This window comes from Malus domestica, chromosome 06 (genome assembly GCF_042453785.1).
Source record: "Malus domestica chromosome 06, GDT2T_hap1".
Taxonomy (NCBI): Eukaryota; Viridiplantae; Streptophyta; class Magnoliopsida; order Rosales; family Rosaceae; genus Malus; species Malus domestica.
Genome location: NC_091666.1, coordinates 5,170,820 through 5,183,210, shown reverse-complemented (window position 1 = coordinate 5,183,210; position 12,391 = coordinate 5,170,820).

The following is a 12,391-nucleotide window of genomic DNA, read 5'->3' as shown; positions in this document are numbered from 1 at the left end:
TCGTCCCATACTTCCAGCTGGCAATGCAATTGCTACAAAGATTTGAGGCCGTAACACTAGAACACTTGCCAAGAAAAGAGAATCAAATGGTAGACGCTCTCGCCAACCTAGCCTCGAGCATAACGTTAGGAGAAGATGAAGCCACAAACGTGCCAGTCTGCCAAAGATGGGTAATCCCGCCTGTCACTGAAATGGTACTAAGTGATACAAATGTTATTTCCATACTTCCGGTCAATGTTGAAGAATGGAGACAGCTGCTGATCAACTACTTGGAGCATGGAATACTCCCAGATGATCCAAAACACCATTCTGAAGTACGTCGACGAGCGCATCGCTTCCTCTATTACAAAGGGACACTCTACCGGTGATATTTTGAAGGAGTACTTCTGAGATGCTTAGGCGAGGAAGAAGCCAATCAAGCCATGGAAGAAGCACACTCAGGAATATGTGGAGCGCATCAGTCCGGACCGAAGCTTCATTTCCAGCTCAAAAGAATGGGACTACTGGCCAAGCATGGTAAAGGACTGCCTAGAACACGCCAAAAGGTGCCAAGCCTGCCAATTTCACGCCAACTTTATACATCAACCGCCTGAACCATTACACCCTACAGCTACTTCATGGCCATTCGATGCATGGGGATTAGACGTAGTAGGACCAATTGCGCCAAAGTCATCTGCAGGAGAAGCTTACATCCTGGCTGCAACAGATTACTTCTCCAAGTGGGCTGAAGCCATACCCCTGAAGGAAGTCAAGAAGGAAATTGTCGTCCGTTTCATCAAGGAACATATCATCCACCGATATGGCGTGTCTCGCTACATTGTCACTGACAACGGAAAACAGTTCTCCAACCGACTCGTGGACGAGCTCTGCGAGAAATACAAGCTTAAGAAGCACAAATCCTCCATGTATCATGCTCCGGCCAACGGTCTTGCAGAAGCATGTAACAAGACATTGTGCAACCTCCTGAAGAAGGTAATCAGCAGAACAAAGAAAGACTGGCATGAAAGAATAGGCGAAGCACTTTGGGCATACAGGACGACATATAGAACGCCTACCCAAGCTACACCTTATTCTCTCGTATATGGCGTGGAAGCTGTTTTACCGCTCGAAAGTCAAATCCCCTCGTTAAGGATGGCTCTACAAGAAGGCTTGACTGATGAAGAGAATGCAAAGTTGCGCCTTCAAAAGCTGGAAGCCCTGGATGAGAAAAGACTCGAAGCCCAGCAACACTTGGAGTGTTATTAAGCACGACTCTCCAAGGCCTTCAACAAGAAAGTTTTCCCTCGTTCTTTTCAAATGGGAGATCTCGTCCTTTCATTGCGTAGGCCTATCATCACAACTCACAAGACAAAGAGCAAGTTCACGTCAAAATGGGATGGACCATACGTAATACAAGAAGTCTACACCAATGACGCCTACTTAATCATGGGGAAGAAGACTTGAAGATCGGCCCTATTAATGGCAGATTCTTGAAGCGCTACTACCCCTGAAAGGTGACAACTCATGCTCTTTGTTCGCACGAGCCTAAACTGCATGAACCAAAGCTCCTGGCCCGCAAGAGCATAAACTGTGTACGGTAAAATCATCATCAAAATCACTGTTAAATTCATCACTCATTTGAACTACGTTATGACTTGATCCCTCCTCAACAAAGGGTACGTAGGCAACTTGAAGCATCAAAACTTCAAGTACAGTCACACCATCTAAAAAATATATATAACACTTTGAAGATTGAAGAGCAAATTCAAGAACATAAGTGCTTTATTTCTCTAGAAGAAGGAGTCAGCTCCAAAGCTTTATTATTAAAAAAAAAAAAACATAAGGTACTACTTGAAAACTATGTCCTTAAAACTACGAAGGCGCTCTTCAAGCGAGCCTTCTAAAGTCTTCAAAGTCTCTACCTCAATGGGAGACAAGATGGGCAACTCCATAGCCATGCCTTTCTCTCGTTCTAGGCGCGAAATCTCCTCTTGGTACTAAGAAAGTGCAGTTCCCTGCTCCGCAAAAACACTTTCAAGTTGCGATGCTTCGATTACCAACTGTTCCCGCTCTCGCACCAATGCATCTAGACGCCCCTGGACAGAAGTTAAAGAAGTCTCCGTGACTTGATTATTTCCTGAAACAGCTTGCTGAAAAAACCGGACTTGAGCCAGTGACGAGTTTATCGTTGCTAGCTGATGAGCTCTAACATCTGGACTCAACTTCTCTAAGGAAATAGCACGCAAGGAAGAATACTCAGTCGTGGCAGCCATAAGTTCGGCAATCTTGATCTTCAAGGATGAGGAATCAACGTTAAGGTTGTCAATCACAGAAACAAACTTCAACAAGTCCTCATTGAGCAACGTAAGGTCTTCTGGTGGACACTTAGAAATCCTCGCTTCAATATGGCCCTTGATCTCCATTGCCGCACCAAGACTGATGCGATGGATGAGTCGCTCAGTACCGCTAAGGTTCGGCCCTCTCAAAGAGATCTCAGAGCTAGCTGGCAAAGGTGTTGGACGCATGACAGGTTCTTGCATACCTCCACCTACACATGGCAAACTCGGGAAGTTCGACGGATTTGGAACAAGCTCTACACCAGGCGGATCCCCGATCTCTCTATCTATAGGTAGGCCACCTATAAATAGCATCTCCGTATAGGAATAAACATCTGCAGTTGCCAAATCAAAATGACGGGAAGGCCCAACCTAAAGACAACAAAGAAAGATGTTAGAAACAAAAGCCAAAATCATAAAAGCAGAAGAAATCATGAGAGAAAATAAAGTACATAAATCTCTCTCAAATGGCGCACGGTCATCGAATTGAAGAGGTCTAAACACTTCTTTCTTCTTATGACGAAAATTGACATCACTGTCAGCCTGAGCATCCTCAAGTGGTATCTTGTTTGAAACTTGTTGACGCTGCTGCAAAATAATTCCATCTTCGTGCGAGTCACCTTCATCTCCTGCCTCTTCAGAAGCATCCGAATGTCGAGGAGACAAGCATGGGCGTTGAGAAGCTAAAGCTACAGGTCTATCTCGCAAAGGAGTGACACTCGCACAATCAAAAGGTACTAACTGTGTAGGAACCACAGAATAACCCTCGTTTAACGCATCATGATGTGAATGGGAAGAATTGGTACCATTTGCCGTCCCTAAATTCTCATAATATACCTTTGACCACCAACGTACGTAAACACGGGTTACTGGATTACTCTTGAACTCATCCTTGGTCGGCAGGGTGATAGAAGCATTTGTACATGCACAGGTACACGACTCCCAATGCATATACACGGCTTGCAAGGATTCTGATCGAGCTTTCTCCCTCAAAGTGCCTGGCACATTTTGGACAAAACCAAATTGCCTACTAAAGCGATGAGGACTGTACGGCTGAATAATACATCGGTCTTCTTGCCGCAAAGAAACATACCCTGAGCGGAGACTTATAAGGTAAGACAAGTCTGAAAAGTGGATATGTGAATCATCTATGATGTCTCGCCGCACCGGGCCAAACCTCGCCAGGTGATCCATCTTCAATCCTTCACAACTTCTAAATAATGCTTGCGCCTGCTGATCGTCGAGACTCTTCGCAGAAAACACGCCAGAATACTTCGTCATCAAAGGTCCTAGCTTGACTACGGAAGGCCCAGACTTGTCTAAAGTTGACGAAGAAAAATGAGTACCAAAGTACTCACCCAACCAACCGTACACATAATGGTAAGGAAGTACCGCATCACGATCTTCAGTGCTTGCCAAGTCCGAAACAACTCTTAAGCCGTCGTAAATATTGGCTAAGACCGGTATAGCAAGGCTAAAAGATTCGCCTGCAGCCATATTGCTAGCAACTTTGAAGACTCCAGGACGAATCAAGTTGACATCGTCTTTAGGGAAGACAAACTTACAAAGCCAACAAGCTAAGAATGCAGCTAAGTAAGATTCTTCCAAGTGCTCTAACGCCACCCCGAGATCCTCAAATGTCCTTAACTCGTTAGGGGTACGGCGCCCAGCTAGACCAATGACGCCTGACGGATCAGAATCTCCCTTAGGCCTGGTTGTTTTGTTACGACCATTTTTTTTCGAATGCCTCTTGTACTTCACGGCATCCCAATACCAAAACCGGATCCACGAAGAAATCTTCACGCCTGACTTACCGGGGGCCTTTTGGAAAAGCTTATGGTACGCCCAGAACAAATAGTGGCAGCTCGCAGGCAATCCTCGACTGTTGTGACAAGAAAACTCCTCCACACTAGGAACAACCTCGTCATAAAATTTTCCCTGGATGGGCAGACCCCCTAGCTTGTGGAGATCCCTAAGTGAAATCAACATCTCCCCTCAAGCCGTGTGAAGCGTGTTGGTCGCTGAACACCAATGCTCAAAGAATGCACGAATGACGGAAGGATGGCGATCATAACTAAACAAAGATGCGTATACAGCATGATAAAGGCCTGTATTGGTAAGTACATCTTTGGAGCGGCTCAAGACATCTTCAAGCCATTCCCAATAAAACTCAACGAAGGCGGCTCCTCCAGTAGTCGACAAGGTGCTATTCCAAGCTATAGCTCCGCTATGGATACGATCACCAAGAAGCTTAGACTTAACCAAAGGGTTGGCACGATCATGGTGCAAAGAGTTCAAGATAAGAATCCTCGATCTGCACACCTTCCTCTTTGTAGTTGGTCGAACGGAGTCTACAAGCTCCCAAGATACCTCAGAAGACCACGACTTAATATGCATGGAGTTGTCTTTTATGGGAAGAACAAGTGCCTTAGGGCCAGTCAGTGGCGCATAAAGCTTCAATGTCGTTCCACTATCTTGTGGATCGCCTTCCTTCGTAAGAATGGTGATGGTGTTGTTTTTAAAGCACTTAAGAAACACAATGACTGCAACAGAAAAGTCAGCCACAAAGCTTGAATAGGCACGACAAAAGTGGGAAGCTACAAAACGGTCCTTCAAAACACGTTGCAGTAGCAAAGAAATCCATCAGTGAGGGCACAAACACACTGTGTATAAAAATAGACACATTATATGGTATTATATGTGTGTGTGTGTGTATATGGGTGTGTGCACATATATATATAAGACACGGCAACCAAGTTCCATATACAAATATATATAATGTGTACACAATGATGGTGATGGGACGATTGAAGGAATATATATATATTCTAGCATCATAAACAGATTATATATATATATGAGGTCAATCTTCTGTTACTGCACCACGATGTCAACCGTCTGCATCCTCCCTCTGCTCAATCTTCTGCCCATTGCCAAGCAACCTATGGGGGTATTTATAGGAAAAAAAGAAGAGAGGGTGATGATTAAAAAAAAAAAAAAAAAAAAAAAAAGATGGTGTGGATTGCACCATCTAAAAAAGAAAAAATAAAAAAAATTTAAAAAATAATATAAAAAAATAAAAAAAATAAAAAATAAAAAATAAATAAATTAAAAAAAAAGGGGGGTGGTGTGGATTGCACCATCTCAAAAGAAAAAAAAATTTAAAAAAAAAAAAAAGGGGGGATGGTGCGGATTGTACCATCTGAAAAGAAAAAAATATATAATAAAATAATATAATATATATATAATAAAATAAAATAAATAAATAATAAATAAATAAAAAGGGGATGGTGCGGATTGCACCATTGAAAAGAAAAAAATAATAATAATAAAAAAATAATATAAAAAAAGGGGGATGGTGCGGATTGCACCATCTGAAAAATAATAATAATAATAAAAAAAAATAATATAAAAAAAAGGGGGGATGGTGCGGATTGCACCATCTGAAAAGAAAAATAAATAATAATAAAATAAATATATAAATAAATTTTAAAAAAAAGGATGGTGCGGATTGCACCATCTGAAAAGAAAAAAAATAATAATAAAAAATAAAAAATAAATATATAAATAAATTTAAAAAAAAAAAACAAATGCATTGAGAGAAATAAAGTCCATTTCATTGATTTATCTGGAAAAAATTACAGACGGAACATTTACATACAAAAAAAAAAAAAGTGCAAACAAACAAAAGCCTTCGTTGATCAGGTGGCGCCTCAGTACTCGGCGGAGCCCCAGATCGGAGAGGCACCAGAGGGTAATTATTCAGAGCATCATCACTCGGCGGAACCCCAGAAGGAGAAGGCACCGAAGGTTGATCATTTGGAGCTTCATTACGCGGTACAGCCCCATAAGACGAAGGCAAATGCTGTTGAAACAAACCCACAAACCTCTGATGATCAAGTAAAATCTGACCGTTAGATTCCTGCATCTGGCTAATCTTCTTCTTCATGGTTGTAGCATAGTTATGTGCGAGCTTGTGCAACTGTTTATTCTCATGCTTAAGCCCTCTAATCTCCTGTTTGAGACTCATCACCTCAGCCGTCAATGATTCAACTTGACGGGTTCGAGCAAATAGGCGTTGGGCCATATTAGACACAGAACCTGCACACTGCACACTGAGAGCTAGAGAATCCTTAACAGCCAACTCATCAGACCGCTTAGAAAGTAGTCTGTTATCTTTGGGAGTGACAAGGTTCCAAGCCACCACCGCAGCAGTCATATCATTCTTCATCATCGAATCCCCAACGGTAAGAGGACCAGTAGGGGATATGAAGGATGGGTGCCATATGTTATCTGAAGAAGACAGGGCTGCCTCTTCACCAAGGTTCAAATCAAAACGACGGTCGGAGGGTCCAGACATTTTCAAAGGTGTTGAAGAAATAAGAAGTCGGATAAAATCAAGATCTTAGAAGTGCACGAAGGGAGTTTTCTACAAGAAAAAAAAAATTCAAGTGTGCTTTGAAACGAACTGCGTGCCTCTATAAAAATCAACACTTGACGGGATTTCAGAGATTGAAGAAGCGAGCTCAGAATTCGAAGAGGCCAATTCAAAAATCGAGGAGGCAAGCTCAGAAATCGGAGAAGCATCTTGCTTTTCCAGACGCGTTAGCACCTGTCACGCGCAAACTCAGCTTTGCGGAAATCACGGGCAATTTGTTAAAGTGCCAATCCCAGATATCGAAGAGGCGCCAGTGTTTGTCAACCTCGTCAGCACCCGTCACGCGCAAACTCAGCTTTGCGGAAATCACGGGCAATTTGTCGAAGCGCCGATCCCAGATATCGAAGAGGCGCCAGTCTTTTGCAGCCTCGTCAACACCTGTCACATGCACACTCAGCTTGACGAAAATTACGGACAATTTGTCAAAAATTTCTGATAAAGAAGAAAGCACGTGAAGCCATACTGATCAATCACGCATTGGTTGCCGACACGAGTAAAAGAATAGTACCTCTACAGGTACTAAAGAATTTCCTATAACTGTCCACCTTCACCCTCCATAGCAAGGCAGACATACATAACCTTTCTTCATCTCCGAGAACCTTTCTTCATCTCCGAGAATGCCTTCCCAATGAAGCCTCTCGAGTCACTCAGTGTTTCTTATTCCTTGGGGTACTTCTGCAAACAAATGACACCAAAGCAAAAGTATCTCATATCACCAGGGTAGAAAGCAAGAGTATCTCATATCATGCGTTCTCCCTGTCCTTTCCTTTGTCCTTGTTCTTACCTACAAAGACAAGGATAAAGAAAACAATATGCCGGAACCTCCACTCAAACTCGAATGCCACATTTGCCTGGAGAACAGATAAAGCAAGTGAAAATGATACCTTGCAGCATGTGGAGACAACGTGCAGAAGAAACAAGCAGAGAAGAATGCAGTCTTCACAGTCAGCTCAGCAGAAGGAGTCCGAGCTGAGAAACTCAAGAAGCTGCCACATCTGCCTGAAGAAACAAGCAGAGAAGAATGCAGCCTGCACAGTCAACTCAGCAGAAGGAGTCTGAGCTGAAGAACTCGAGAAGATGCTACATTCTGCCAGAAGAATAGATAAGACAAGGGAAAATGATACATTGAAGCATGTGGAGACAAGCACAACAAAGCATGTGTCGATTCATCCGCTACTTCTTCAAAATCAAAAGTATCTCATATCATCAGGTTTGCAATCACTCTGGGTGGAGGACTCGTTTTGACCCTCAAATTCTTGGGTCGACTTGCTAGGCGTTGTGGGCTGCATGTGCCGTTTCACCACCCTTGAATTAAATCCTTAAAGATCAAGTCACTAACTGGAAGAAAAGCCCATCAATCTTGAAGATCATACTATTGACCAAACTGCTCAGGTGTGAATTAGAAAGATTGAACAAAGCAACAAGTTGTCACCTTCACCTCGTGCCTGCTTGCCATGTGTTCGAGTCAACCTTCAAGAATCAAGCATCAACGGCCCTTGAAGAAGTTTCCGGCCAAATTCAAGATCAAGCCTCGACGGCCCTTGAAGAAATCACAAGTCCGACTCAAGATCAATTGTCTACCACTCTTGAATCAAAACCTAGTTCAAGAATAAGCTGTGGAAAATCAACAATTGGAGGAATCCAGAAAATCCTCCAACCTAGTTCAAGATCAAAGCTGTGGAAAGTCAACAAAGCGCAAAAAACAAATACGTGCCGATTCATCCACTACCCAAGCCAAAGATCATCTACCACATGAAGCTCCTTGTGGTCCAATTTCAACCTTCAAGATCAAGCCTCGACGGCCCTTGAAGAAATTCCAAACAAATTCAAGATCAAGCCTTGACGGCCCTTAAAGAAATTTCCAGCCCAATTCAAGTTCAAGCCCCGACGGCCCTTGGATCGACATCTACAATAAGGGACTTCAAAACACATCTCCTACACATGACAAGTACATGTATACGACGCGCCTTGAAGTGGGGGCATTTGTAGACATCGAAATTTTGGTAAATAAATATTGACCGATAAATCAAAGTTTCAGCGCTCATGTATTATATAAATTTTACAGGTAGCGTGTGTCTAAACAAAAAATCGAGAATCATCGGAAAAGTCATCAAACAGGACACGTGTCAACACCTGGCAGAAACGACTTATTTCATTTGGAATATTATATTCAAAATTAGGCCTTGGAAAATTCTATAAATAGAAGCCAATTTCATTCATTTGAGGAGGAATTCATATTACACCTTGAAGCCCTGAAGCTCTGAAACTCCGAAGCTTTCAAGCAAATCCCGAAGGATCAAGAAAGCCTTTTTCGTTCTTCATCAAATCCTCCTTCAAGATCAAGCCCTGACGACCCTTGAAGAAAGTCGTTCTTCGTTCTTTGTTCATCATTCTTCCAAGATCAAGCCCCGACGGCCCCTTGGATCAACAATCATCCACCTTCAAGATCAAGCCCCGACGGCCCCTTGAAGAACTTCCACCAAATTCAAGATCAAGCCCCGACGGCCCTTGAAAAAAGTGTTCTTCGTTCTTCGTTTTTCGTTCATCGTTCTTCTAAGATCAAGCCCCAACGGCCCCTTGGATCAACAACATCAACAAATCCACACGTCCAATCGTTCTTCAAGATCAAGCCCAAAAGCCCTTGGAGATCCGTTCATCACTGTTCTTCAAAGATCAAGCCCAAAAGCCCCTTTGAAGATCCACTCAAATCCACCTTCAAGATCAAGTCCACGGCCCTTGAAGAACGTTCATCCTTAGATCAAGCCCAACGGCACTTTGGATCAATCGCACATCCACAAATACACACCTTACAGAGATTGAATCAGAAGATCAAATTTAAGAGAGATTGTAACCCAAAATCATCAAATACAAATATTATTTTGTGCACGTTGTTTTTGTCTCTTTCGTTTCAGGAATTTTCCGTGTTCACAATAATATTTGTTAAGTATTATTGGGTTACAAAAATTGTTTAGAAGACATTTTTGTCAAAACATTTTTGTCAATTTCACGGTTACCCACAAGGAATTTAAATTAATTTGGCAAATTCCTTGATGATGAGAATCATCATTATTGTAGCAGTGTTATTGAGAGAATGACCAATGAATTCCTTACTAATTTATTGGGTGCTAAGTATTATTGGATCAAGAACATGATTTGTGTTAGTTTTACATATATAAAATAAATAGGTAAACAGTTACCCATTTATAACCACGATTAATACCCATAACTGTTTATTTATCTAAACGGTTACCCATAACCGTAACCGTTTAATTTATATAGGCAGGTAACCGCGGTTACCCATAATTAATGGGTATTTGCCCATCTTTACTCTTGAAGGGATATGATATATGAAAGCCTTTTCTTTTTAATTTCTTTTCTCTCTTATACAAATTAATGCACTAAATTGGCCTCAGAGTCAGATTGATGGCTAGGAAAAATCAAGCTCCACTAGAGCCAAGTTCTGCGTTGGTAGCTGTGGATGTTCAGCAGAAGCAGTTCACAACCCAACTCTAGGAGATGAACGAGACGATGATGGCAATCTCATTGCACCAAGAAGCGGTTCAATCCAAAATGGCCGAGATGCAGCGAGCTATCACGTCGTTGATGGTGATGCAGAACCAGTTTCAAACATCCTGGAGCTCTCAACAAGCTGACCTCCAACGCACGATGCTAGAGGAGATTCGACAGCTGAAGGCGGCTTCTTGACCTTTATCATTGGAGAGGGTATTTTAGATTCCGTCGTTTGGGTCCGTTTCGTTGCCACCTTCTTTGCCAATTACATGGGTAACATCGACGCAGCCATCAATTCCAAATTTGTATTCGAGTAATCCGATCTTTATGTATGCTTCAACCACAAGTTCTCCATCTCTTCCACTAGTGGCACTCTAACAGTTGTCGACGCAATCAGTCCCCATCCTCTTTAGACACCTAACTTTAGTTGCTTACCTACCCACCTACCCCACACCATCGATTCCCACGATTGGGCTTTCAAATTTCTCATATTATGGGCCAACAAGGTCGCCCCTATTTTTCTTTGAGTAGTCATTCCAGGGAATGGGTCAGGGCATGAAACTCATGCAATTGGATAACCCAGGTTTTCTAGGGAAGATCCACTTAGCTGGTTAGCCATGGCTGAGTGATTTCTCAACTATCATGTTGTCCCGGAGCATCAGAAAGTCGTCGTGGTGGAGTTCATCTCATCAGTGACGTCGCCTTATGGATGGGCTGGTTTGAATCACGAGGTCATCGCGATAATTGGGAAAAATTTGGGGAAGAATTGCTAAAAAGGTTTGGGTCTTACAATACAGTGAGCTTCACAACTCAATTGTCCCACATCCAACAACATGGGGCCTTTGGTGATTACCGAATTTATCACTCTCCTGTAGAGTACCTGATTGAATCGACGAACAACTTAAGAGGGTATTTGTTGGTGGGCTCAAAGAAGATTTAAGGTATGATGTGCTGGCCCAATTCCTAGCTACATTATCTCGTGCAATAAAGTTAGCCCAAATCTACAACACACAAAATCGTTGAGCTTAAAAAACCAAAATCGACCATTCAGGCCCTTTCCCTCAAATACCTCAAATCCTAAAGTTCGAAATACTAATATCCCAATTAGAAGCCATAACAACCCATCTCCATCTTTTTCTAAGCCTTACACATCTTCTACGAGTTATGTACCTACACCCAGAAGGCTTACTCCAGCAGAATACCAAGAAATGAAAGATAAGAGACAATGCCACTTTTGCCCTGAGCAATATTCGTCGGGCCATCAACGTAAAAAGCCTCAACTGTTGATGATTGAAGCGTTGATTGAGGAACCAAATGAGCAGGGTGACAAAAATGAGACAACTATAATGGAGGAAGATGGCATTTGGCATCTGTGCATTGACTTTCGAGCCCTATGCAGCAACGGTGAAAGATCGGTATCCAATTCCAGTGATTGATGAGTTGTTAGATGCCATCTTTTCCAAGTTAGATTTGCGCTCAGGGTATAATCAAATCAGAATGCACACATATGACATCTACAAAACTGCCTTTCGCACTCACGAAGGCCATTACGAGTTCCTCGTAATGCCTTTTGGGCTGAACAATGCCCATTCAACCTTTTAATTTTTTATGAATGAAGTATTTTGCCCACCACTACTTAAGTGCATCCTCGTATTTTTTACGACATCCTTATCTACATCAAAAATTTGTCAAATCATTTACTCCATCTCACTGAGGTATTTAAACTTCTTCGTGCTAATGAACTAAAGTTTAAAAAGTCTAAATGTTCATTTGGCCAGTATAGTGTAGAATATCTGGGCCATGTTATTACAGCACAATGAGTAACAGTGGATCCAAAAAAAAAAAAAATATATGTGCATTAAGGAATGGTGTCATCCTCAAAATGTGAAAGATTTAAGAGGATTCTTAGGTTTGGCAAGATATCATCGCAAGTTTGTGCGGGGTTTTGGTAAAATAGCTCGTCCGCTGACTGACATGCTTAAAAAAGATTGTTTCAAGTGGACAGAGGCTTTGATAACAATTGTTGAGCAACTAAAGGTTGCCTTGTCATCTACACCTATGTTAGCTTTGCTGGACTTCAACAAACAATTTACAGTTGAGTGTGATGCTTCTGGTACAGGTATTGAGG